Source organism: Panthera onca, chromosome A3, assembly GCF_046562875.1.
Source record: "Panthera onca isolate mPanOnc1 chromosome A3, mPanOnc1 haplotype 2, whole genome shotgun sequence".
Taxonomy (NCBI): Eukaryota; Metazoa; Chordata; class Mammalia; order Carnivora; family Felidae; genus Panthera; species Panthera onca.
The window spans coordinates 117,310,983-117,338,012 of NC_138341.1; the positions used below are offsets into that span (position 1 = coordinate 117,310,983).

The window sequence follows — 27,030 nt, forward strand, 5'->3', positions numbered from 1 at the left end:
TGAGGAATAACCCATATTTATTCCCATATTTCAGGCAAGTAAACTGAGGCTTGGACTTGGGATGTGATTTCTCTAAAGTGGAATGGAGCAGGTTATGAAAACATCAGTGGTGAGGAGAGTCCCTAAGGGAAGGGTGACAGACACACCTGACCTTTCCCTAGGGCTTCCCTGCTCTCCTTCACCTTGAGGCTCAAGTTCTGTGCATATGGAATTGCTCAAGAGCTTGTTAGAAAATGTAGGTTCTGGGGTTTCATCCTATTTAGACTCAGGTGGGCCCAAGAGATCTGATACAGGTGGTCCGGGCACCCAACCCGAGAAACACCAACACAGAAAATGCAATAGCAAGAAACCAAAACTCTGTACCCACAGCATTCAACTACAACCCTCCAGCACCCTGAGCCCTGGGCCAGTCTATTTTGGGGACCCAGGGACACCCCCGTGCAATGCCATCAGAGAGGCAGATATAGAAGTCGGCAAGGATTCCACCCTGGATTTATTCTGGTGTTCTTTTTCTAATTTCTTTTTGTGTGTGCATGTGTGTTATTTATTTTTGAGAGAGAGAGAGAGAGAGAGAGAGAGAGAGAGAGACAGTGTGAGTGGGGGAGGGGCAGAGAGAGAGGGAGACAGAATCTGAAGCAGGCTCCAGGCTCTGAACTGTCAGCACAGAGCCCAACACGGGGCTCAAACTCATGAACTGTGAGATCATGACCTGAGCCAAAGTCAGACGCTTAACTGACTGAGCCACCCAGGCACCCCTTTCTCTAATTTCTTAAGTCGTGTACTTATCATACTATTTTTTAGTTTAGTTTTCTAATATAAGTACTTAAGGTTATAGCTGTCTCTCTAGGTACAAATGTTGGTATATTATATTTTCATTATCATTCAGTTCTAAATATTTTCTTATTTCCCTTTTGGTTTCTTCCTCACCCCATGAGTTATTTAGAAGTATGTATTTTTAAATTTTCAAACATATGGATGACTTCAGCTATCTTTTGTTATTGCTTTGTGGTTTTAACAAATGTACATGTGTGGGGCGCCTGGGTGGCTCAGTAGGTTGAGCATCTGACTTTGGCTCAGGTTATGATCTCGTGATTCATGAGTTTGAGCCCCACATCAGGCTGTGTGCTGACAGCTCGGAGCCTGGAGCCCGTTTCAGATTCTGCTTCTCCTTCTCTCTCTGCCTCTCCCCTGCTAGGGTCTATCTCTTTTTCTCTCCTAAAAAATAAACATTAAAAAAAAATGTACATATGATGAGGGTGCCTGGGTGGCTCAGTCAGTTAAGTGTCTGACTCTTGATTTTGGTTCAGGTCATGATCTCGTGGTTTGCGAGTTCAAGCCCCACATTGGGCTCTGTGCTGACAGCATGGAGCCTGCTTGCGATTCTCTCCCCTCCATCTCTCTGCCCCTCCCCTGCTCACATACTGTCGCTCTCAAAATAAATAAATAAAAAATTTTTAATGTACATATGATACTATTTCTTTTTTATTTGTTGAGACTAATGGTCTGTCTAACATGACCTAACACATGATCGGTTTTTATAAATGTTGCATACATGTTTGAAAAGAACATATATTTTCTAATTATTGGAGTCCGGATTTTCTATGTATCCCTAACGGTCAGTGTTAATTCTGGTGTGAGCCAAGAGGGAACTCCAGGCCCAGCCTGGTTGTCTCAGGGAAGGCTTCCTGGAGGAGGTGCTGTTTAAAGATATAAGTGGTAGCCTTGTAGGCAATGCAGAAAGAGCATTCCACTGAGAGGGAATGGGCAAAGATGTGCAGGGAGGGAGTAACTGGCAGAAAGAAATGGACTCACTGACAGAACTTGCTAGGAATCCAGGGAAGGTAAGATGAATCTTGTTGAGGTGGCAGGGTCAGGGAGTGATGTTTGTTGGAGTATATATTGATCCTAGGCTGGTGGGATGAGACCAATTTCAACTAACATAGCCACACAAGGGCAAGTCAGGTGGTGGGAACTGTCAGGTTAATAATTCTGATTCCAGCTAATATCTGTTGAGCTCTTAAATGTTTGCCCTGTGCTACATGGATCGACTCAACAGCCCCGTGAGATAGATACCATTATTATTTCCATTTTACAGATGAGAAAACAGAAGCCAGAGAGGTTATACAGCTCAGGTCACACAGCTCCAAGTGGTGGAGCCAAGATTTGAAGCCAGCCATATGCAGTCCAACTCTAGCTCTCATGCTCTGAGCCACTACACTGCTCTTTCCTAGATATGTTAGAAGGTTGTCGGGGAATGACATGTGTCTGGGCTTGGATTACCTGAAACAGGATGGGGCTGAAAAGCACAGGCTCGACAAGATGAGGGTTTTATTCTCAGGAGAACTGGGTTCCATTGCTAACTACTTCCCAACTCTCTGACCTTGGGCAAGACACTTCTGCTCAAAGAGGCTTGGCTTCCTTGTCTGTGCAAGGGGCCTGCTACCCCCTCCTCTGCCTGCCTCACAGAGCCATGTAGGGATCAAATAAGATCGTGCATGCTTTGCAGTCTCTGAAGTGTTCTGCATACGTGTGTCATTGCTATCAGGGAGGGCTCAGAATGTCAGGCCAAGAGAGCAGGGCTGCCTTCTGTCAGCAGTGGGGAGCCCTGGGTGGGCTTGGAGCTGGGGAGGGACAGGGAATCCTGAGCCTGAAGCTGAAAATAACCTTGCAGATCCTTCATTCAGCTCTGTCAAATTCAATAAATATTTGTAAGAGTTGAATGAGTTTTGATGCTGAGCCAAATTTCAGCTTATGAGTCAATTCCAGAGGGTTGCATAGAATGCCAGTTTGAGGATTCCAGACTTCATCCATTCCTCCATTCAGTGAGGAAGTGAGCTTTCGATTAGCCATGTCTGCCACAGGTACAGGAAACAGCACTGGCGGCAAGCTCTTTATCTGCCGTTCAGGCTCTAGTCCAGAGGCTCTCATAGAGACAGCGCTGCCCCCTCAGTTTGTTACCTCAGGGGTTGGGCAGGCACTACTAGCATTTAGAGGACAGAGGACTGGGGCTCTGGCCAGCCCCTCACAATGCAGAATTGTCCCACCTGCATCCCACACGACTCTCAAATGTCCTGCTGGCTATTCCAGCAGGCCAAACAAAACAAAACAAAACAAAACAAAATGTTTCAAATTCCCTGAGCCTGTCCCCTCACTGTATTTCATTTACATGCATAAAGTATTTTCTGTGCTCTTTCAATATCTCCAGGAATGTGAAACTATTACGTATGCCAAGGGAAAGATACACTTTGCCGGTTTGTCCAGAACTTTACCAAGAATTGGTCACCATTTTAGAAAAATCACACCCCCTCCAGCTCGTGGTGCCTGCAGGATTTGAGTAGCTGATTCAACAGCACATCTTTCTCTGTCTGCATTCAGAACTGTCACCGATTCTGCGTGTAGGTGCCAGCATCTGATTCCTTCGTGATGGTGGAGTAGTGTCCCAGCATTCGTGATTTATGATGTGCTAGCTCATAAATTCCTTTCCTTTCACCTTTCTTTTATATTTCAGTTAGGGCATTGTAGTTTTTAAATTATGTGTGAGATAGCTCATGTGATCTATGAATGTCATTTCAGGATAGTAAAGGGGGACGTTACCAAGCATTTGCTATAAAAATGAGACTTGGGGTCTGATATGTTTGGATGGGGCTGAACACTACTTCTGTAGCCCAACGCCCTCCATTCAGGGGAAACTGAGGTCCAGGGAGGGGAGAGGCTTGCCCTTGTTCCTATGGCAAGTGGGAGGCAGAACTGGAAGCTTATACCTGAGGATATGTCTCACTTTGGAGTTGAGGGAACATGGAGGCAAGAGACCAGCGAAGTGCCTGGGGCAGAGGAATGGTGGGGACAGGAGGGGTTGGCTGCAGCAAAGGGGGTCAAAAAGATGGTGCAGAGGGGCGTGGTGATTTGGAGGCCAGGCAGGTGTGTGTCATAGGGCACTAGGTGGGGGGTGGGGGGCTGCTGTTAGATCTTCTTGAGGAATTCCTTCCTTTGTCTGAAGAGCTGGCCATCTCTGGCTGGAAACCTCCGATGAAATCAGGCCACCCCACAGAGAGGTGGGACACAGCTCCTTCTGCCACCTGCCCTGAGAGCAACCAGAGACCCAAACTGGGCCCAGCCAATCAGGCAGCATCAAGCCAAATCAGTTCCCGCGCCATCCTGGGTGGCAGAGGCTTCCGTTCCCTGGGAAAATGATGTGTCTGTTCCAAGAAACCAAATATCCTACAATGAATCCAATTAGATTTCATAGGCACATGAAAACGCGATCCATCTCAAATGTCCTCTGCAAACCTCCAGCCACAGATAAATATTTTATTCCGTTCCAAGCAGTGCCAGGCAGAATATCAAGCAGGATCCAGCCGTCTCCCTGGTGGGTCCAGACAATTGTGGCCAAGGAGGGGTTTCTGAGCAGAGAGACTGTGCTGCTTTAGCCCTCATGTGACCTTGAGCGGGTCACTTTTCCTTCTTGACAATTTCATGGCCTCACTTGCAAAATGGGTTTGCGACAACCCCCATCCTAGACGTCTCCTTCCCCCACAGTGATGAGCAAGGTGCTGGGCACACCGGAAGCTACTGTTCATTCATCTGACAAATAGCCACTGACGCAGCTGTGAACAAGACAAGCCAATCCCCACCCTTGCAGGGCTGGTGATCTGGGAGGAAGGGGCAGAAATCAACTCATAAGCAAAAGACCACTTTTGCCAGAGATGAGTTTTGCAAAGGATGCAGTCTGCTGTGTTGGAGAAAAACAGGAGGTACCTGGCTTTTATTTTTTTTAATTTTTTAATGTTTATTTATTTTTGAGAGAGAGCGAGAGACAGAGTGCGAACTGGGGAGGGGCAGAGAGAGAGAGAGACACAGAATCCAAAGCAGGCTCCAGGCTCTGAACTGTCAGGACAGAGCCCAACATTGGGCTCAAATTCACACTGTGAGACCTGAGGTGAAGTCCGACTCTTAACCAACTGAGCCACCCAGGTGCCTCCGTACCTGTTTTTCTGAAGCATCAGGGCAGACCTCCCAGAAGCCTAGGTCTGAACTGGGAAAAGTATTCCCAACAGAGGCTCAGAAAGCAAAAAGTCTCAAAGGTAGGACAGTACTTGGGGAGTTTGAGGATCAGGAAAACCAGTGTGGCTGGAGCTGAGTGAGCAACGGGTGGAGAGGCGTGGAGGAAGCTGGAGACGGTGGCAGGCCCGATCAGGTTGTCGGGTTCACGATACATTTCTGTTCAACAGATGAACTGTGAAACTGTTCACAACTGCAAATGAGCGAGGCCAGGAAGACACACGTCACCCCAGTGGGAAAGCACCAAGTCCAGGTTCCCTGCTGGAGCTCTGCTGATGAGAACAGGCTGGCAGAAAGGAACTGCCCCTCCTCTAGGATATCTCTTGACCCAGGTGCTGTCACTTGGTGTTCAAATCTTAGCTCCACCACCTACCAGCTGGGCAGGTCACTTCATTTCTCTGGGTCGTGTCCTCATGAGGCATAACCTGGCTTCCCCTGCAGGACTGTTAAATGAGCTAGTGTATGTCACATGTCTGGTGGATTACATGCACCAAGTGAATGAAATAGTTGCTGTTACTGTGCTGTCACCATTATTACATTAACCCATTTACTCCTCCCAGTGACCCTCTATTACTACCCATATGTTATACTGGCTCAGAGAGAAGCAATTTACTCAAGGTCACACACATGAAGGAACTGGGATTCAAACCTGGGTCTGCCAGATTCTGTAGGAGGTATTACTTCCTCTTGGCCACTCGGGTGTGTGGTGATCTGGACCATGGCTTGAAGAGAGAGCAGAGTGGGTAGGAACCTGGAGCCTCATCCTCTGAGAAAGGAGGTCAGAGAGTGGGGTGGCTGTGCTCAGAGCTATACAGCTGGCAAGGAAGAGGCCAGAGGGGAGTCAGTCCCTATATGGCCAGCCCAGGGCAGAGGGGTTTGTATATTCTGTAATCCCAGGGGGCAAAGCTTCAGCCAAGGAGGAAAACCCAGAGGCTGATAGTCTGAACTCTTCAGATGGAGAAGATGGGTTTGTTAAGCAGTGAGCTGCCCACCTCTGGAAGCATGCAAGCCAAAGTCAACATGTTTCCAAAGCAGATTTGTGTTGGTTATCTATTGCTACATAACAAAGTACCCCAAAATGTAGTAGCCTAAAACAACAATAAACATTTATCATCACATGGTTTCTGTGGGTCAGAAAATGTGGGAACAGCTTAGCTGGGTGGTTGCGGCTCAGGGATCCCTCATGAGGTTGCAGTCATGATTCTGCTAAGGGTTCAGTCATCTGAAGGCTCAACTGGGGCTGGAGGATTTGCAGTTCACCCACAGGGCTGTTGATAGGAGACCTCAGCTCCTTGCCACATGGTCCACTCTATGGGGCTGCTTGAGGACCTTTCCAATATGGCAGCTGGCTTCCCCCAGAGCAAGAGATCCAAGAGAGCAAAATGGAAATGGCAGTGTCTTTTATAACCCAGCTCTGGAAGTCACATACTGTCATTTCCACAATGTCCTATTGATTACTCAGGTCAGCCCTAGTCAGTATGGGACGGGACTAGCTTGGAGGGTATCAGTACCAAGAGATGAAACTCTTTGAGGGCCAGCTAGGAGGCTGGCTATGACAAGATTGGACTATAAAACCGAAATGGTACTGTTCAAGCATCATATGGCCCCTCCAAGCCTCAGTTTCCCCACATGTATAATGGGGGTTGGATTTGGTGATCCAAACTGTAGGCCTGCCTACAGGTCTGTGTAGAGCAAACCCAAGGTCAGTAGTCCCAAGCAGTGAAGTCAGGAGCCGGGCGTGCAAGAGGGGACAGTGAGGCCCATGGTCACCCCAGAGTCCTCAAGGGGCACCAAGGTAGGCTGCAAGATGTTCCCCCAGAAGGCACCGTCTCTAGGCACCAGGCCACCTCTGATGTGGCAAAGGCAGTGTCTCAGGGCTGGTGGGCTGTAATTGCTGTATCCCTGCACTTCTGAAAAGATGGATTCTGTTTCATCCATCTCCCCTTCCAGAGAGATTTTTCTGAAAGCTTCTCTAGAGAGACTGTGTGAGGGGGTGGAGTGGAGTAAGGGGAGCAGAGGGAAGGGCATGCAGAGATGGCGTTTTTGTGTGTTATGTTGGTCTCCCCCACAACACAGCTCTGCTGGTGAGCACTGGCCTGGCTTATGGGAGGTGTTTACAAATATTTGTTGAAGGAAAGAATGAAGGAAGCAAACAGGAAAATGAGTAAGCTGCCATCTCCACTTGTGGGGAGCTCCCAGTCCAGTGGGGACACTGACAGCTCATTCCAGCACAGCGAGAGAGGTGCTCTAGCAGGCTTTGCAAGGCATAGGGGCTCCCTGGAGGAAGGGACGGCCGTCAGAGTCACAGGCCAGAGGGGTAGTCGCAGGTCAGGAAGCGCCTCTGAAGCAGGTGGTGTGTGAGCCAGGCATTGTTCCAGACTCAGGGAGGAGAAGGGCATTCAAGGCAGAGGGAATGGCACCAACAATGGCCTAGAGGGAGTGTGGCCTGGGAAGAGCGAACACTGGCGTGGGGTGGAGATCCTGCCCCAGAAGTGGGTGGGGGGGTGCGCAGGATTGCAAAGAGCTCTGACAGTTGGGGGAGCAAGGCAGCCAAGGTAGGCTCTTTAGTAAAGGAGGAGGTGATTGGAGTCAAGAAGATGTTAGAGTGGTTTAAGAGCATGGACTCTGGACTTAGAAAGGCCTGGGTTCAAATCCCAGCTCTGGCATTGGGGCAATTTGCTCATCGTGGGCGCCTTAGTCTCCTCACGTGTGAAGTGGATGTGTCGATGGTAGTTTAACTACATCATGGGGCTGCCGGAGGTTGAAATGAGTTAATGTTTGTGCTTAAAGTGCTTGGAACAGAGTCTGACACATAGTGAGGCTGCGTGAGTGTTAGTTATTGTAAGTATTGTATACACATGCGAGGGAGGCATGGACCATTTCTGGAAGACCACAGGAGAAATTCCCATGGTGGGGGCCTAGGTGGGAGGGAGACTTGCTATTTTTTTTTTAACACATTCTGGGCATGTGCTATTTTAATAATGATGGTGAATGGGCCAGTGAGGCTGTGGGGGGACTGGGGACTCGTTGGATCAGAGCTGATGGGGGTCCACTCGTGCAGAGAATATGGGGTGGGAGGCAAGGACTGGATTAGGGTGTCCTTAGGACTGCCTGGTGACCTGTCAAGTGTGGGAGAGAGGGAGAGGGTGGAGTGAGGGCACCCCAAAGTTGGCAAACCTATACTGGGACATCAAGACTCAAATGGGACCCAGAAACTGTGCCAGGCTGGTCCCTGGGAGAAGGGCCCAAGGGAGGAACAGCTTGTGGAGCCCAGGGATGCTTCCTTGAAGGTGCTGAGGCAATGACCAAAGCAAATTATTGACATCCATGAAGAGGCTGGGGCCACTGGCTCAGACTGTGAAGTTCCTGAAGGTTGCTGTTAGGAGCTGGGGCCACACAGTGGGGTGCTCTACCCTTTGTCCCTCCATTCAGCCCCTCGCCTTGGCAAGGGGTTGGGTGGAGGTTAAGTGTTCACCCTTGAAGTCACACCAGATGATTCACCTCTACTCTACAAGGCACAGATGTCCTGCTTGTCTTGGTCTCAGGACTGGGAAGGGGTGACAGGGCAGCTGTTGGGGGGAACTGGGGGATAGCCCTCATTGACTCTCCTCTTTAAAGTGGGGAGCATGGCTCATAGCAGGATGTTTGGATATCATGGATGGTTCTTGACCTTGAACAAGCTTTGAAATTACCACATACTATGCCTGACCCCGTTTCCCATCCCTAAGAGAGAGGGTAACAGGACTAGGTCCCCTTTACCTAGGGCAATCAGCTAGCAGACCCTGGAATCCCAAACTGTGTGAACTGTAAGAGACCTTGAAGACTTCCTATTCCAGCCAACCCCACATTGTGCAGATGGGGAAACTGAGGCTCAGAGGTAGCAGGGGTCAGCCTGAGCTCATATTGTAGGTTAGGGGCCCAGCCAGGCTCTGTGCTCCAGTTTGGGCGCGGGGGGGGGGGGTGGTGGCGGTCAGGCAGGGGTACGCATGTGACAGTGGAAAGCCTGTAGGAATCTGATAGACCTGCGTTCGAATCCTAGTCCCGCTACTTACCAGACAAGTCCCTCACCTCTGAGCCTCAGTTTCCTCATCTTTCATTCAGAATGACTGATAACTCAGACTCAGAGGTGTGGGAGCATCAAATGATACCACGTCTTAAAGGGGCTAGTGCAATAGGCCCTCAGTGAGTGGTGTTCCCTTTCAAATGGTCCTAAATGGTTGTTCACATCTTCCTGCATTCTTTCATTCATTCATTTGTGTGTTCGTTTGTTTGTTCACCAGCCTGCTGTGTAAGCACCTGCAGTATACCAGGCTCTGTGAGGTGTATCAGACTCAGGAGCATCTTTGCCCTCAAGATGCTCACAGGAGAGAGGATTCCAGGTTTGCTGGAGGGGTGACTAATTCACTATGTGTCCCCCGAGGGTCAGAGAAATACAGAGGAGATGGCGTTCGGGCTGGGCTGCTGGGATGAGCAGGAGTCCCTAGGCAACCAAGGAGAGAGGCCATTTCACACAGTGGGAACGGCATGTGCAAAGTCATAGGCACCTGAAGCTGTTGTATTCGGGGAGCCCCAGAGGGGCCTGTGTGTGTGGCTTCCAGGTGGGAAGCTGCTGGGGTGGAAGTGGGGTGAGGCAGGGGTCTGAGCACTGACAGTCTAGGGATCGGGTTGGGGGGGTTGGAGTTTTCCTGAAGACCCAGAGACAGAGATTTCTGAGAGATCTTTTGGAAGGTGATCCCAGGAAGGCCTTGTTAGGGAGGGGGGAAGGGAAGGAAAGGGAACGGGTAAAGGATTATTTAGGCAGGTACTTCTGTGCACAACTGGGGACCCTGGGAGACAGAGTGGAATGCAACTCAGGGTTACCAGCACCCAAGGGGTAAGGAGGCCAGGTGTTTATGCACCAGCTCCCCATCTGTCAAGGGTTGAGGGCTACTCTTAAGGGCATCAGCTCCCCCATATTTCCTGTTTGCCTTGTGCATAGGCTGAGCTCTCCTTTGGACAGAGTCACAGGTGCTTGTGGGAGGTGGCCTTGCAGATAGAGGTGAGTGCCCAGGGGATATGGGCAGTACCCCCACAGCCTCTGCTACAGGCTTCATCCTTCCCTTGTCTTTGGGGAAAAGGGACCAGCCAGCACCAGGGAGCTGTGTGCTGCTTGCACAGCCCAGGCTCACCTCTCCGCTGGCATCCAGTGACCTCGGGCCAGGTCACACCTGCTCAGAAGCCTTTGATGACTCCTACCTGCAGTTTATTATTTTTAATAAATTTTTAGAATAGATAATATATCCACGTGGATCAAAATTCTGAAGACTAAATGCAATGTGGTTTCCTGGATTGGATCCTGAAACAGAGAAAGGATGTTAATGGAATTGGTGAACTCCAAATAAAGTCTGGAGTTTAGTTAATGGTAATGTACCAACATTAATTTCTTAGTTATAACAGTTACCATTGTTACATAAAATGTTAACATTAGGTGAAACTGGGTGAAGGTTACATGGGGAACATTCTGTACTCTTTGCAACCTGGAATAATCCAAAATTATTTGAAAATAAAAGGCTTATGTTTTTTATTCTAAAAAAAAAACATAGTAAAAAGTTCCTCTCCCACCCTTTCTTCCATCCACCCTGTTTCTGGTGTTCTGGGTGCTCTTCCACAGATAAGCAGATTGGTACCAGACAGACAATTGGTACATTCCATGGCAGATGCTGTGGAGGCCCACTCCTACCACCTCCCCTCACTGTCTGGTTGGTGCTGACTGCTTGCTTCTGGAAACACCTGTAGCTCTCCAGCTGAGGGCTTTCTTTCAGTCCACATGGGGAGGGCGAAGTGCCAGGGAGTTAGTGCCCCCAGGGCAGCCCTCAGAGGTGCAGAAGGAGGAGAGGAATACACACACCCCAGCTCCGTTGGCCCTCAGCAGGGAAACTGAGCTGCGTGTTCTCCTGTCAAACAGGGTTCCCGGGGGGGATGGAGCTCACTTGCCTATAGTTTAGGAATGCACCCTTTATTGCCTTGTTTAGCTTCCTGCTCCCTCCCCGTGCTTCCTAGAATCACCTCCCAAAAAGACTCAAATCCTTGGCTATTGGTCTGCTTCTGAGAGAGCCCAAACTGAGACAGATACCATAACCCTGTTCTGCCCCCTGCTGTTTTTACTTAGCAGTGTATTTTGGAGAGCTTTTCATGTCAGTACTTAGAGCAACCTTATCTTTTTTTTCACAGCTGCATAGTATTCCATAGTGTACTGGATCATAATTTGCTTATCCAGTCTCCTCCTGGACATTTGAGTTGTTTTCAGACTTTTGCTAGTACAAACTATTTTTCTTCCAAGATTTCAAAATATCTTCTTTCAGGAAGAACTCTTTGCACCCCCATTTCCCACGGGCATAAGGCAAGGCTGCTGGATAATTCTTGGAAGTGGGATTGCTGGTGCTAGTGGCCTCAGAGGCCCTGCTCTATTTCGATGGCAGGTGGCCTATAGTTTAAATCTAGAGTCCCTGGGGTCCACCAAAGCCCTCCATGATCTGAACTCCAACATCTGCTTCTCCCTCCCTCTCAAAGCCCACCCTTGCCACATGAACAACTTGATATTTTTCCAGCACTGCCCCAGCTCTCACCTCTGACCTTGATTTGTCAATGCCTTCCTCTTTTATGAAATGTTCTTCCCTATACCTTTATCTGTTGAACCTGTCTTCAGAGAACTTGCTAAAATGCCACCTCCTCTAGGGAGCCTTCCTGGTGCTCCAGCAAGTATCGATCCTTCCTTTCACTGGGTTGCTCACCCTGTCTTTGGCATTTCCTGGAATTTATTTTTATGTGTTTTCTAATTGCTATGTGTATTTCTGCCTCCTGCACTTGGCCGCCTGATCTTTAAGGGCTGGAACCGTCTGAGTCACAAAGCAGGCCCATAAATGTTGGAGGAATTGAATTAAATGTGCTGGTGGCATTCTGACCATTTTGTTCTGCTGTTTGCCAATACAACCTTCCAGGATGGTCCCTAAGTGAGGGCCAGAATGAAACAGGCCAGGGCAGGTGTCCTCCAGAGCCTGCCTGCCCCACATTCAGAGTTGTGAGGCCAGAGAGTAGGGCAGTGTGTCCCCTGGACAACCTTCCCTTAATACTTCTCTCCTAGGAAGGTGGTGGTGAGCAGGCGGTTAGAGGTTGTGTCCCCTGACCGCAGCCCAGGGTTCTGGGAGTTGGTGACAGATGGGACGTTGTTACCTGAAAGCTAAGAAGTAGCTCAGGGAGGTGACTGGAGGCACGGACTCTGGAGCCAAACTGCCTGGGTTCAAATCCTGCCTGTGTGACCTTGAGCAAGTCACTTCCTTCAGTGCCTCAACTCTCCCTCTATAAAATGGGGCCAATGGGAGGATGCACTTCACAGGGCTGATTTGAGGATTCAACAAGACAATTAATAGAAAGTGCTAACGTATACATAGGAAGCACTGGACAAATAAGCTTCAGAAAGGTCTTAAAAGGCTTTTGGGAATTCATGTAACAACCACAGCTCCTCTTTATAGAGCACTGACCAGAAATTTTACTAGGTGCTCTACAGACTCCTGCTGAATCTTACAAATATCCTACAAGTTAACTATCTTAATTTTTTTAGTTGTGGTAGGAAACACACATTTTAACCAAATTGACCATTCTTACCACTTAAAAATGTACAATTCGGTGGCATTAAATACATCTACAATGTTGTCAACTGTCACCAATGTCTCTTTCTAGAACTCTTTTATCACCCCCAACAATGATCTAGTACCTACTTAAGTCATTCCTCACTCCCCCTCCTCCTAGCCCCCAGCAGCCACTAACCCACTTTCTGTCCTATTATTTTACCTATTCTGGACATTTCCTATAAAGGAACCATACAGTGGCTGTACCATGCATCAGCACCTCATTCTTTTTTATGGCTGACTAATAGTCCATTGTATAGCAAGTGACTTAGCTCGTCCATTCTTCTCAGGTGAAGAAACTGAGGCTAAGAGAAGCCTACTAACCTGCACGAGGTCACATGCCTGGGAAGGGGTGGAGCTGGATTCCAGCCCAAGTCAGATGAAATCCAACACCTGCTCGCTTCCTCCGTTAGCACTTCCTGGTGGACAAACACCCTTCCATTCAACTAGTCCCATTTGTCCCCTCACAGGGACCCCACACAGTTGGGATAATCATGTCCACTTTCCAAATGAGAAATCCGAGGAAGGGAAGGTGACCTGCCTGGGACCACACAGTGAGTCAGCCAGGGTCTCAGCCCCCATGAGCACAACAACAAATATTGCTTTGAATGGCAGCCAAACACCCTAGGTTATTCCAATGTGCAGCCAGGACTGAGGAATCCCTGCCCTGGGGAGCCATGAACATGTAAATTACAGGGCTTTCTTGGTGAGGGCTCCCAGTTTCTATAGGGAACATAGAGATTTGAGGCTCACTTTATTGCAGTCTGTTAGTAAACCATTTACTAAGGTTTGTGTTAGGGAGGTGGCTAGGTGGGGAGTGCTTAGGCTGCGTCTCATGATATACCTAGCATACCAGAGCTCTCAAAACAGGATAGAGTCACTGTACGGGTAACTGACTCTTCAGCACTACTGGATAGTCAAGGCAAAGCTTCTCTACTGCGCCACCACAACAATTGTTATTGTTACGGGCTAACAGCTAGTTAATAAAGCTAAAGTACTGACAAAAAAAAAAAAATGAATGGCAGCCAAGGGGATTATTGAGGTCCTTCGAGATCTTACTAGAATGGGAAAGGGAGAAGATGGATGAGCCTCGCCTCTGTCCCCTTCCCAGCCCTATAATCATCCAGCATGACCTGGGGAGCTATGCATGGGGCTGATGGGCAACTCTCTCTGAGGCTGTGGCCAGCTGTCCCCCACGATCATCCCAGGGCAGTATTTTTCTTTTTTTTTCATCAGCAAAAACTCATTCCTGTTGACCAGCATCTCTGCCAAACGTGGCCTGACTACTGATTCTTCAGCCTGAGCAGTGGGGTGCTAGGGCACCGCAAGCACAGAGTCAGGAGACCTGAGCCCCTTGCAGCCTCCACCTGCTGTGTGACCTTGGGTGAGTCCCAGGCCCTGCTGGAGCCTAGTCAGCAAAGTGCAGCATGAGAAGCATGGACAAGATACTACAGGTTTGGTGCTGAACATTCCACAATTCATAGGCTTGAGAGAGGCTCTTTGGGGACTGCAGAGTGTAAGACCCCGTTGCTATCCCCTCCAGTCCCATGTAAGCTTCACGGGCAACACCATGTGCAGCGATCAAGTTCTAGGCCAGTACTGTCCCATAGTGCTATCTGTGCCAATGGAAATGGTCTGTATTGCACTCTGCATATGGTAGCCACTGGCCAGATGTGGCCATTGAGCAGTGGAAATGTGGCTAGTGGCACTGAGAAACTAAATTTAGTTTTCACTTACTTGTATTTAGGCTGTTTTTTTTAATGTTTATTTATTTTGAGAGAGAGAGAGAGAGAGAAAGAGAGAGCAGGGGAGGGGCACAGAGAGAGGGAGATACAAAATCCAAAGCAGGCTCCAGGCTCTGAGCTGTCAGCACAGAGCCCAACACGGGGCTTGAACCCACAAACTGTGAGCTCATGACCTGAGCTGAATTTAGACGCTTAACAGACTGAGCTACCCAAGCGCCCCTAAGTTTAATTAAATAGCTAGAGCAGGTTTAGACGGTTAGGCTCTGGGGACATGAGGAAATGTGAGGGCCACTTAGAAAGTGCCCACAGCCCAGAACACACCCACCCCTTATTTGTTTGACACCTCCAGAGAACACTGGCCTAGGAGTCCAGAAGCCTGGCTTCAGATCCCAGTTGCAGCCAACATGCTGTGTGATCCAGGCCAAGCTCCATCCCCTCTCTGAACTTCCAAGTGGCTGAACAAGGATGGAGCCCAGCCCTGTTGCCCATGGTGGGTTCTTTTGATAAGGATAGCAACAGAGAATACTTGTAGAATACTCACTGTGTGACAGGTACTGTGCGAAGCCATCTGTCTATATTAACTCATTTATCTCAGCCGACAGCCTCTGGAGGACACTGGACTCGGGGAGGTTCAGTAACTGGCTCAGGCACACACAGCACCAGGATTCAGACTTGAGGAGGCTTGTTCCAGAGCCCATATTCATAGTCTCCATACTGCACTGCCTGGGGGTGGGGGGAGGTCTGTCCTCAGCCCTTCCTGGGGCCACTGCAGGGAGTGACTGGAACAAGGCATTGAGGCCCGGAGTGTCTGGTGGTGGCCCCCGGGTGAGGTCTGGAGGTAGAGGGGAGGGAGGCAGTTGTGATCATCACCCTCTCATCTCCCCCAGTCAGTTTTTTCCTACCTAGGTGAGGGCAGGGTGACTGTGATTCCTATGGATTGAGATTGAGGCAGTCTTGGCTTGGAAATCCAGAGAAGAATCTCAGACCAGACTCATTTACTCCATCTCAGCAACAGACCCATGTTCCTTCTTGCATGGGTGAGCATATAATTCATCATCTAAATCATGACATTTTTGAGAATGAAACAGGGCACTAGCCATCAGGGACTGCAGGGCAACAGGCAGAACCTGGGCAAACCAGGATGTATGTCATCGTCTTCATACATGAACATTATGAGTGTCAGCTCTGTGCAGGGTCCTGATTCTGGTACAGAGACAGTTGGGGCCATCTGTGAGTACTTAGGGTGGTAGCTCCCATCAGAGGGGAACTCAGAGAAGGCCTTACCCCACCCCCATCTGCAAGATCAAGGAAGACTTCTTGGAGGAAGGGATATCTCTTCTGAGCTTCAAAGGTATTAAGCAGGGGAAGAGGCTAGGGACAGAGCATTTTTCAAGAAGGTTCTGGGGAACAGAAACACAAACACCAGACCAGCCCATTTGGGCCCCAGACATGGAGAAGAAGCAAGAAAGGGGTGTGGGGCAGCCTGACAGTCAACAACCTTCTCTTCCATTGGGCAGCTCCAGTTCTCTCCAGTGCCTCTGCCTCTGAGGCTCTGACTACCCCATTCATTTAGCAGCTGCTGTGGTGCGCCTCCTTGGTGATGGCTCTGTCCTTAGTACCAGCGATAGCATGGAAAATGAAACAGACCTGGTGTCCCCACCCTTCCCGTCAATCTCAGAGCCCACAGACCATGAAGAGATGGATATTAATCAAGTGCACAAGGAACCAAGCAGAATAAGTAGAGATCCTGAGAAGTGCCTTGAAGGAAATCAAGAAGGGGGTCAAGAGAGAAAGTAGGGTGGGATGGGGGAACCATCTTAGACACAAGAGTCAGGGAAAGAGCCCTTGGAGGTGATGTTTGAGCGGAAACTCAAATCAACAGAAGCAGCCAGATATGTGAAGAGTTGAAAGGAAAAAATGTTCAGGCAGAGGGAACAGCATGTGTAAAAACCCTGTGGCAGGAAAGAGCTGGGGATGCTGGAGAAATAACAAATGAGGAGGCCAAGGGTGGCTGAGTCAGTAAGAGGAGGCTGGCGTTTTGCCTGAGGGCAAGGGGAGACCTTGAAGGAGTTTAAGGGAACTGGGTAAAGTGATTCTATGGGTTTTGACTCTGTGGTTCTGCCTCTATCGTCCCTTTGTTCTGTGGGTCTAGGCCTGTGTCCTTCTGTTTTTTCCATATCTACCACACAAAGATGAGCACTGGGGGCAGGGCTGGGGCAAGGTTGGTCTGTGACCTCTGGAGCCTCAGCTGAGCCTAGGCAGGTTTAAATGGGGTGTGGTGTCAGAGAGGCCTGGAAGCAGCCTGTCACCACAGAACCCCTCAGCCCCAAATCTGTGCCCCTCGGAGTTCACCGTCAGGATGGGCAGCACAGGAATTCAGCTTCAAGCAGAGGAGGAAGCCCTTGCTCTGAGGACAGTGGCGACAATGTCGGCCACATGTCCTGAGCAGCTGGAGCCATTGCCTGCCATCTTATTGACCAACAACCAGTTGATTGAATGTTACGCTTTTCAAACAGTTGCTATGGACACAGACTTAGGCTGGGAGCAATATGGACCTTGAATTCATCAGCATAACAGAGCTGTCATAGATGAAAAGGATCCTGGAACCTCAGCCTTGTGGGCAAAGCCATGGAATGTGGCCTCAGGAGTCAGATTGATTCACACCAGGGCCCACCCTCCCCCCTTCAGCTAAGGGGCCTAGGGCAATTGACTTTAGCCATTTGAGGTGCTTTTTCTCGTGGGCTTATTACTTATTTCTGCATTAAAAATTATACCAACACTTGCCAGTGGCTGAAAACAATAAATGTGTATTATCTCACACAGTTTCTAAGAGTCGGGGACCCAGGAGCAGCCTCAGTGGGTGGTTCTAGCCCAGCGACTCTCGTGAGGTTCCAGTCAAGTTGTTGGCCTGGGCTGTTCTCATCCCAGGTCCTAACTGGGGGCTTAGGATTTGCTTCCAAGATGGCTTGTCACAAGGCTCTGCAGTTAGTGCTGGCTGTCGGCAGGCCTCAGTTCCTCCCCATGTGGACCTCTCCTTAGGGCTGCTTAGTGTCCTTACAACATGGTGGCTGGCTTCCCCCAAGGCTGGTGATCCAAGAGAGCAAGGCAGTGTCCATTCTGACCTACCTCAGAAGTCATACTCGGTCATTTTCACAATATCCTACTGGTTATCTAGTCAACCCTGACTCGTCTCGCGGCAGGGGAGTGGCAAGGGGTGCATACACAGGAACATGACTTCCAGGAGATGGGGATCATTGGGGTGCATTTGGAGCCTGACTACCAGAGCGTACTGCTCATCCCCACCAGGAGAGCTGCAGTGAGGATTAAATGAGTTCACATATGGGAAGCACCTAGTATACAGTAAGCACTCAATAAATGATCGCTATGATTAGCTGGAGCTGAAGACTCGCCATCCTGGAGCTGCCTCACTGTCTTCATCATTTCAAGGCATATCTCAAGACCTTCTGCCAGTCTTTGATTTAGCAAAAGCTGCATAAGCCTCTCCTGTGTCCAGACCCAATGCTGGGTGCTAGTGACACAACAGTGACAAAGACCCTGTCCCTACTGTTCCAAACTCTGTCACACCTAAATCTGGGCGATGCAGCAGAGGGCTGGCAGGTGAGGTGCTGCTCCTGATGGAGGTCAGGGCTGGCCTCTCTGCAGAGGTAGCCTGTGCACTGAGACTTGATGAAGCAAAGGACTAGTCATGTGGTGTTAAGGGGGACAGAGCATTTCTGACACACAGGCAGGGCAAGAGCCCCAAGATGGGAGTTAATGACCTGTGTTCAAGGAACAGGATGGAGGCCCGAGGGAGTAGGGCAGGAAATGAGGTTGGAAAAGCAAGAAGAAACAAGATGAGTAAGAAGATTGGCTTTTAGTCTAAGGGCCATGGGAGTCTTGTCGTCTGGGTGAGAGACGATGGGGGCCTGACCCTAGGCAGGGCTGCGAGGGTGGGACTCTGGAATATCTTGAAGGTGGAGTGTTTTGAAGCGTTTGCTGTTTGATGGGGTATAGGGGTAGGAGAAAGTGGAGTCAAGGATGATCCTGAGGTTTCTTACCTGAGTGAGCAGGAGGATGGTGTTGTCATGAGCAGAATTGGGATAGACTGTGGGAGGAACAGGTTGGGGTGGGTGGGAGATCAAGCATTCGATTTTGGACCTGTCAGACATCCAGGGCAAGATGTCAGGGAGGCAGAGATAGGTGTCTGGTGTTTGAGAGAGACTGGCGGAAGAAGTAAATTTAGGAGTTGTCAGATATAGGTGGTGTTTAAAGCCATGAGTCTGGATGAGATCAGCAGGAGAGAGAGGGTAGAGAGAAGCAAAGAGCACCCAGTTCCTCTAGCACTCAGAGGTCAGAGGAGGAGAAGCCAGCAAGAGATAGTGCAGGTGTGGCAAGGAATAGAGGAGGAGAATGGGAGGGGCACCCAGAGATGAAGTCACAGTGTAACACAGCCTACCTCCACCTCCATCCCTGCCCCAGGCAATACCAAGGCCCTGGAGACTCCATAGAACCATTCTTCCTTCTCCTTCCACACTTCCCTTCATGCCTATGGCAGTGGCTATGTCCTCCGTGGACTGCTGTGAACATCCCCAGAATGTTCTACCATTCCACCCACATCATTTCCAGCCTTTCATCACTTGGCTCACCCTCCCATGCCCTGCTCTAGTTCTCTATCTCTTAACCACAGGGTTCAGCATTGAAGAGAACTATCCCCTCCCTTCATTTCGACTGTCGATCTCTGTTAACTCAATCTTAGACAAAACCAGCCTTGCTGGTACCACCAAATACAGAAGATATAAGTAGGAAATAGCAAGGGATTTGGGCTGGTTAAGGGGAGGCTCTGTCAAGAGGGGAAGTGGGCTTGTTAATGTGGGGGTTTGGGGTTACATCAGCAAGGGTCTTGACTGCCTCGCCAAGGAATTTGAACTGAGGAGAGAAGAGGATCCACAGAAGGTCCTAGATTAGGGAAATGATGCAATCAGGTGAGTTTTGCTTCAGGAAGAGTCATGCTGGGTTCCATTCCTGGCCTCGTCCCTAATTAAGCTCACAGGCCAACTCAGGCTCCAGAATGAGCTGGGGTAGGGCAGGGAGCCCCCACTGTGTGCAGATGAGGGTAGTGACAGCAGACACGGTTGCACCACAGAGCAGGGAGTGTTCCCAGGGAGGCAGCAGCTCCGCTGGTTCCTTCATGTTTCCGTGAGGGCAATGAGGCTTATATTAATGAGAGATAATTATGGGCACCCGGATGGGCCTAAGTATAGCTCAGAGACAAAGGCAGCGTGAGGCAGCCAGCTGCTTCCCCGGCAAGGCCGAGGCCTGCCTATTTTAAGACCTCCCCAAGGTGAGGCTCCTGCCACCCCTGGGCGTTGGGTGGCTGATGGGCTGGTACCCAGTGTCCCAGGAACTCTGACCAAGAGTGTTCAAAGGGAATCAGCATGACCAGATGCCCACATAACCCTCACTCAAACCCCCGCTGCCTAGAGGTGGAAACTGAGGCCCGGAGTGACCAGTCCAAGGTTGCAGCAAGAGCAGAGCCAGGATTTGAATGCAGGTACAGGTGCCTGCACTTGCCATGATGCTATGTAGCGTCTCTGTACTGGAAGCATTGGCCTGTCCCCAGGAAGTGCAATGAGGTGAGGAGGGGAGTATGACTGATGTTTATTGAGCCCTAAGTGCCAGATGCTTCCCATATGATATCACAATTAATCCTCATGCTATTCTTGAAAAGTAAGGATCCTCTTCCCCATGTTATTGAAGAGGAAACCGAGGCCTAGGGGGAGTGATTAAATTGCCGAATGTCCCTCGGAGAGGAGGGAAAGCAGTAGAACCCAGTTATGTCCTGTCTTAGGGTCAGGTTCCCCAGGAAACTGACTCTGAGGTGAGGAGCACAGGATTGGGCAGAGGGAGGAGTTGAATGGAGATGTAGTTACAACAAAGGCCTCTGCTGATCCCATGGGCAGCTCTGGAGCTGGGGTGGCCCTTCAGGGTTGTTCTGAATTGGGCAAGAGGGTCAAGCTTTGGTGCCTGCACATCAACCAGTTACTGGCTGCTGGCTGCTCTGAGAAGGAGTGTAACCTTGGGTAAGGCATCTCCCTTTAGCTGAGAGCAAGTGCTAGTAGGTACCAGGTACCCCGTGTGAACTGTAAGCAGCCAGTTCTCTTGGCAGCTGGAGATGTAAGTGCCTCAATCGTGGGCAGCCATCATAGTTTCCACTACGTGTCCATCTCCAGATTGTTTCTCGTTCCTCTGTCCCCCAGATGAGTAGAACCAGTCCTTGCCCACAAGGAGGTTGTGGGAACATGGACTCATTATAGAACTGACAGGCCAGGGGATGCTGGGGGGAAGGGAGGACATCAGTGCTAATGAGCAAGGAAAGGGTGAGTGGCTAGCCTAGGGAAAGTTGAAAAATACTACCTATTTAAAAGCTGTAGGGAGGGGCACCTGGGTGGCTCAGTTGGTTAAACGTCCCACTCTTGATTTCCACTCAGGTCATGATCTCACGGTTTGTGAGTACGAGTCCTGCCTCAAGCTCTGTGCTGACAGCATGGAGCCTGCTTGGGATTCTCTCTCTACCCCTCCCCTGCACCTGCACACACACACACACACACACACACTCTCTCTCTCTCTCTCTCTCTCTCTCTCTCTCTCTGCTCTCTCTTACTCAAAATAAATAAATATTTAAAAACACACACACAAAAACTTAAACCTATAGGGACAGAACGGGAGAAGACAGTTGCAAATCATATATCTGATAAGGGTTTAATATCCAGAATATATAAAGAACTCCTACAACTCAACCACAAAAGTGGCAAATCATCCAATTTTAAAATGAGCGAAAGTCTTAAATAGACATTTCTCCAAAGAAGATATGCAAATTGCCAATAAACACATGAAAAAATGCTCAACATCATTAGTCATCAGGGAAATGCAAATCAAGACCACAATGAGATACCAATTCATACCTACTAAGATGGGTATAATTTAAAAAAAAAAAAAAAAAGCAAAATAACTTGGTGAGGAGGTAGAGAAATTGGAACCCATACATTACTGTTAGGAATGTAAAATGGTGGGGCCACTGTGGGAAACAGTTTGGGATTTCCTCAAAAAGTTAAACAGAATTTTAAAACATGTTTTTAAAGGTGGGGGGTGCCTGGGTGGCTCAGCTGCCAGGGGCCAGGAGAAGGATGGAGCAGGGACTGCTCATTGGGGACTGGATTTTCTTTTGGGTTACGAAAATATTTTGGAACTATATGGAGGTAGTGGTTACACAGCACTGTGAATGTACTGAATGTCACTGAATTATACACTTTAAAATGACTAATATTATGTTATGTGATTTTCACGTCAGTTTTTTTAAAAAGAGGAGAAAAAAAACCTGTGGGGAAATAAAATCTGTGAGATGCAGCCAAATAGGTACTCAGGGGGAAATGTCTAGCCTTTCCAATGACACATTTATTAGAATATAAAAGATCATAAAATCAGTGAATTAAGTTTCCAACTAAAAAATGTGGGCAAGACATTAGAAGAGAGTATCTTGGACCCCAGCTTTAATAGGGGGAGATGGAGGAGATTTCTTCCTGGAGGTGCATTTGAAGTTCTAGAACTATACTGTCCATTACGGTAGCCACTTGCCACATGTGGTATTTAAATTTAAGTTAATTAAAATTAAAAATTCAGCTCCTCAGTTGCACTAGCTCCATTTCAAGTGCTCTATAGCCCATGTGGCTTAGTGGCCACCATTTTGGACAGAACAGATCCAGGGGACAATGTATCATAAATTAGCAAGCAAGGAACATGTGAGAGTTTCCAAGAGCAATGAGAACTATGAAGAAAATCCAGGAAGGCAATGACATTGGTTGGCATGGGGAGCAGGGGACAGGGACGAAGCTGGAGAAACCGGCAGAAACTAGACCATGCTGGGCCTTTGCGACCTCCACTCTGCTGAGGCACCTCCTCATGCTGTCCCACCCTCCTCACACTCTGTTTCTCAGCTGGCAATCTTGGCCTCTTCCACTGTAGACCAGGAGGGTCAGGGGGCTGGGGCCTGGGTTGAGTCAAGAAATCCAGATAACAGGCCTGGAGTGGCCTTGCTGTGAGAACTTAAGTTGTCCCTTCCCCAGGCTGACACTCTTTAGCACCAGTAAGCCACGTGGCTGGAGCTGAGGGTTAGAGGTCTCCAGAGACTATCTCTCCAACGGCCTTGAATGCCAAGCTCAGGAGTCAAGCATTTGTCCCAAGAGCCAAGAGGAGCCACTGAAGAGGAAGAACACTATTGCTTTGACATTTTAGCAATATCATTCCAGCCGCAGTTTGGAACCTGAATAGTAGGAGTTTTAGAGTGGACACAGAGAGACCAGGGAGAAGGCTGTACAGATTTCCAGGTGAGGGGTGGGAGTGACATAGGCAGAGGATACAGAGAGGAGACGGCATCAGGGTACATAACTGAGGCAGAATCACTGTGACTCAGTGATTATCATAGCTGGGGTTTCCCAGAAGCATGCCCGAGACAAAGATTCAAGTGCAAGTACTTCATTTGGAAACAGGCAGCACAGCGTGGAAGGGAAGAGGTAAGTCAGGGAAGGGGAGGTAGCCAATGAAGAGAGTGACCACTGCAAGCAACTGGAGCTCAGTGCCACTGGGCAGCTCCAGGAGTCAGTGTAGAGCCCATTCCTCTGTTGTCCCACCTGAGGAGTAGAGGAGCTGGGGTATTTATACACCAGCTCTCCAACACTGGTTGAGAGTTGTAGCTAGATTGGGGGAGGGGAGGTTGTTAAGACTGTGGCAATTCCTGCCAGCCACATGTGGGCAGAACAGGCTCCAGCTGCTAGAGAAAGCTCCCCTGCTTCCCACAGGGATGCAGATGTTGCTGGTTGGGAGTCAGTCTGTTGGGCACCACAGTGATGAGTCCATGGGAGATATGGGCAAGCACCCACAGCCACTGCTATAGTGATCAGTTGGATGGGAGGCCAGTATCTGTCAGGCTCTTTGTTGAAAGATACAGAAACCCAACTCAGACTAAGCAAAAAGTCTCTTGACTCCAATATCTGAGACTTAAGCAAGATTTTTTGACAAAAGACTCCAGGCTGACATCTGACAAGCACAGCAGCCCTCTTTCTGAAGAGTAAGACACATCTTCCTGAATAATCCAGCCATAATCCCAGGACCAACTCTCATTGGCTAGCAAAGATCCCATTTCCATCTCTGAGCCAATCAGTACTCAAGGATGAAGGGCTGATAGGTTAGACCTGGGTCATGTGTCCACTCCTGGGGTTCTGGGACAGGGCTGGTTCCACCTAGACTGTAGGAAGTGAGACAGGGGTGGAACCATTTTCAGGCACAGCAGAGATTGTTACTAGGGGAAGGACATAGAAAGTCAGAAGAGGGAAGAATTTAAGGAGATGCCCAGGTGTGTGTCATGAGCCCCCATTGGGTTATGTCAAAGCATTTTACTGATGTGGGGACACTATGTGCCCACCCAGAGCCCTGGGAGGCACTGGCATTTAAGGTGGAGTAGAAGGACAGACATGCGGGCCCAGAAGTCAGAGAAAGAGACTCTTTTTTTTTTAATTTTTAAAAAAATTTTTATATTTATTTTTGAGACAGAGAGAGACAGCATGAATAGGGGAGGGACAGAGAGAGAGAGACACAGAATCTGAAGCAGGCTCCAGGCTCTGAGCTGTCAGCACAGAGCCCAACGCGGGGCTCAAACCCACAAACTGTGAGATCACGACCTGAGCCGAAGTCGGATGCTCAACCAACTGAGCCACCCAGACATCCCAGAAAGAGACTCTTTTAACATGAGAGCCTAGTCACAGGAAGGAAAGAAGTTTAGAGGTCACTTGTGGTCATTAAATTGTCTATCTGGTCTCTAGAGGTCTCCCTGAGGGTGGCAGCCCCCACTCTCTCTTCTGTAACCCTAGTGGCACCTCCAAGGCAGGGACCCAACCACCCCAAATAGCCAGGTGAGGAGCCTCATCAGTCAAGACCACCACCAGTCTTGGGCCAGGGTTTGTGCCCCAGGGAATGAGCACACGCCAGCACTTCACAATTCACCAAGCACTTGCCCACACCTTCCTTCACCTCTTCGTCTTGACCCCACTTGACAAACACACAGTCTGAGGCTTAGGGAGGTAGGCATGGTTCTGGGCTCATATGGTCCTGTTGGGGCAACTCAGGATTGTGAAATTGAAGCCAACTTCTCCCTGGGAGGGCTGGAGAAGATGCACTGGGCTAAGAGAACTAAGTGTTGTGTGCACTTCTGGGGCAGTGCTCTGCCACTGTCTTCTGCTCCTGATGACCAGCCCTCTCTACCTCCAACATTTCTGGGGCATCAGGCCCCTGCCAAGCCAGCGAGCCAGCAGGGCTGTGTTTGCAAATAGCACTCTCAGTTTTCAGTATCATTGTCCTTAGTTGAGTGGGCATCAAGGACATATTGCTACACAGTTCTCCAGCTGGAGAGCCAAGGATGCTGGCCCCTGAGCCCAGGGATCACTATGGCCCTCAGGGGATGCAAGGAAGCCAAGAAAAGGCTGGGGGGCAGGAGGGATATAGGGGTGGTTTTGCCTGAAATTGTCTTCAAGAGGAGGTTTGCCCGGAGGGAGCCACTGCTGCCTAGAGTGGAGGGGGACCCTTGACTGTCTGGAACACTGACAGGTGGCTGGCATCCAAGTTACCTCTTTTGCCTTGGCGAGAACAGCCTCTCCTAGCTTTGGTTTCCTCATGTGTAAAATGGAGATCATGGTCCCTCACCTCATGTGGCCATTGTGAGGATATGGTAAAGATAATGAAGATAAAGATGTCAGTCTGAGGACTTCCTCTCCAGCTTGGGGATAAATGTTCTCACCAACCACCTGGTGGAAGCAGAGATGTTTCCAAGGGGCTACTCAGCCACAAGGACTGTCATGACAGTGCTCTGGCCTCCAGGGTGGGGTCCATCAGGCTCCTAGAGGCAAGGAGGGTCTCTGGCAGGAAGGGGGAGATTCTGAGCCAGGAGGACCCTGCAAAAGTCTCGGGGCTTAGGAAAGCTTAGGGCATAGTTGGTCATAAAATGGCTAGGGACAAGAAAATAATCCTCAGATTCTCGAGGGCTGGGGGCCAGCCAGCTCCAGGTGACAGTTGCAAGACAGCTCTGCAGAGGAATAGGAAGAGCTGTGGGTCCCACACTGCCCCAGACGCTGGATCCACTGTGTGATCTTGGGGAACTTCTTGCCCTCTAAGGGTCCCAGTTTCCCCATCTATATGATGGAGGTTTCACCTAGGCCAGTGTTTTTCATGCAGTGTTTGGTGGGATCTGGAATTTGCCTTAAGAGCTGCTCTGAGGGGTGAGAGGGAGTCTCAGACACCAGAACCCATGCTTGGTGTATTAGTTTCTATGGCTGCTGTAACAAATTTCTAAAACCTAGTGGCTTAAAACAACACAGATTTATTATCTTACAGTCCTAGAGGTCATAAGTCTAAAATGGGACACAGGGCTGCCTTCCTTCTGGAGGCTGTAGAGGAGAATCTGACTCCTTGCCTCTTCTGTCTTCTATAGGCTGCCCATATTCCCTGGCTCGTGACCCCACATCACTCTGACCTCTGCTTCCATCATGATACTTTCTTGCTCCCCTCTTAAAAAGACCCATGTGATTAGGCTATATCCCTCCAGATAATCCAGGATAATCTCCCCATCTCAAGATTGTTAATCATATCTGCAAAGGGCCTTTTAACATGTAAAATAACATAATCATAGGTATGGGGGATTAGGACGTGGGCAACTTTGGGAGCGATCATTCTGCCTACCACTCTTGGCTTCAGCCAGAGCCTGGCCACTCTGACCTGGCCCACCCCTCCAAGAGCTCTATCCCCACTGCCCTTGTCCTCACTTGCTCTGTTCCAGCCACACTGATTACTTTCAGATACTCCGCACGCCGAGCACACAGTCCACGGCAAGCCTTGGGACTCCTCTGAGTAGAGCTGGTGGTGGGGCCAGGGCTCAGAAACCTCACTAACTCCCCTCCGGGAAGACTGAGGCCCAGAAAGGAAAGGTACTTGCCTAAGTTTGAGACTGGTATTTCCTGCATGGTCCTGGATGGAAGATCTAACCAGTCCAACTGCCCTGTTTTACAAATGGGGAAACTGGGTCATAGTGGTTCCACTTAAATGCCACCCTCAACCAAGGCCTTGTCCTGTCCACCCAGTCCTGAGGGTGTGCTCCTGTTATTGACTCACTGGGAACTCTGTTCCAGGCTGACCATCATTGATTCATCCCAGTTGGAAATGATGTGCTAATGGGCTTATTGGCTTCTGTGATGTTGGAGCCTCTAGCACCTAGCGCAGAAGTCACACTTGGTAGACATCTGTTGAGGGACAGAGCAGGTTTTTATAGAGGGTCTATTTTTGATGTAAGAATCCTCTGCTAAAGTAAGAGTTGGACAGTACTGCCCTCAGACCCAGGTGAGACAGGCCCTATCCTGGACCCTGGACCCCACTCTTTAGAAGGCTCCTCCTGGGGGGGGGGGGGGGGGGCGCGGGTGGCTCAATGGGTTGAATGTCCGACTTCAGCTCAGGTCATGATCTTGAGG

General features: G+C 49.5%; 1 protein-coding gene across 7 annotated transcripts in view; it reads left to right on the forward strand.

Moving 5' to 3' along the window:
- DLGAP4 (DLG associated protein 4) overlaps positions 1–27,030 on the forward strand; it is a 199,059-nt gene that overhangs the window by 86,046 nt on the left and 85,983 nt on the right. The window contains exon 3 of one of the 7 annotated variants that reach the window (XM_060617109.3): positions 13,959–14,106. The exons of the other annotated variants lie outside the window; for them this stretch is intronic. The gene's annotated coding sequence lies outside the window, so the exon portion shown is untranslated. The remainder of the gene's footprint in view (positions 1–13,958; positions 14,107–27,030) is intronic. 7 annotated transcript variants of the gene reach the window in all.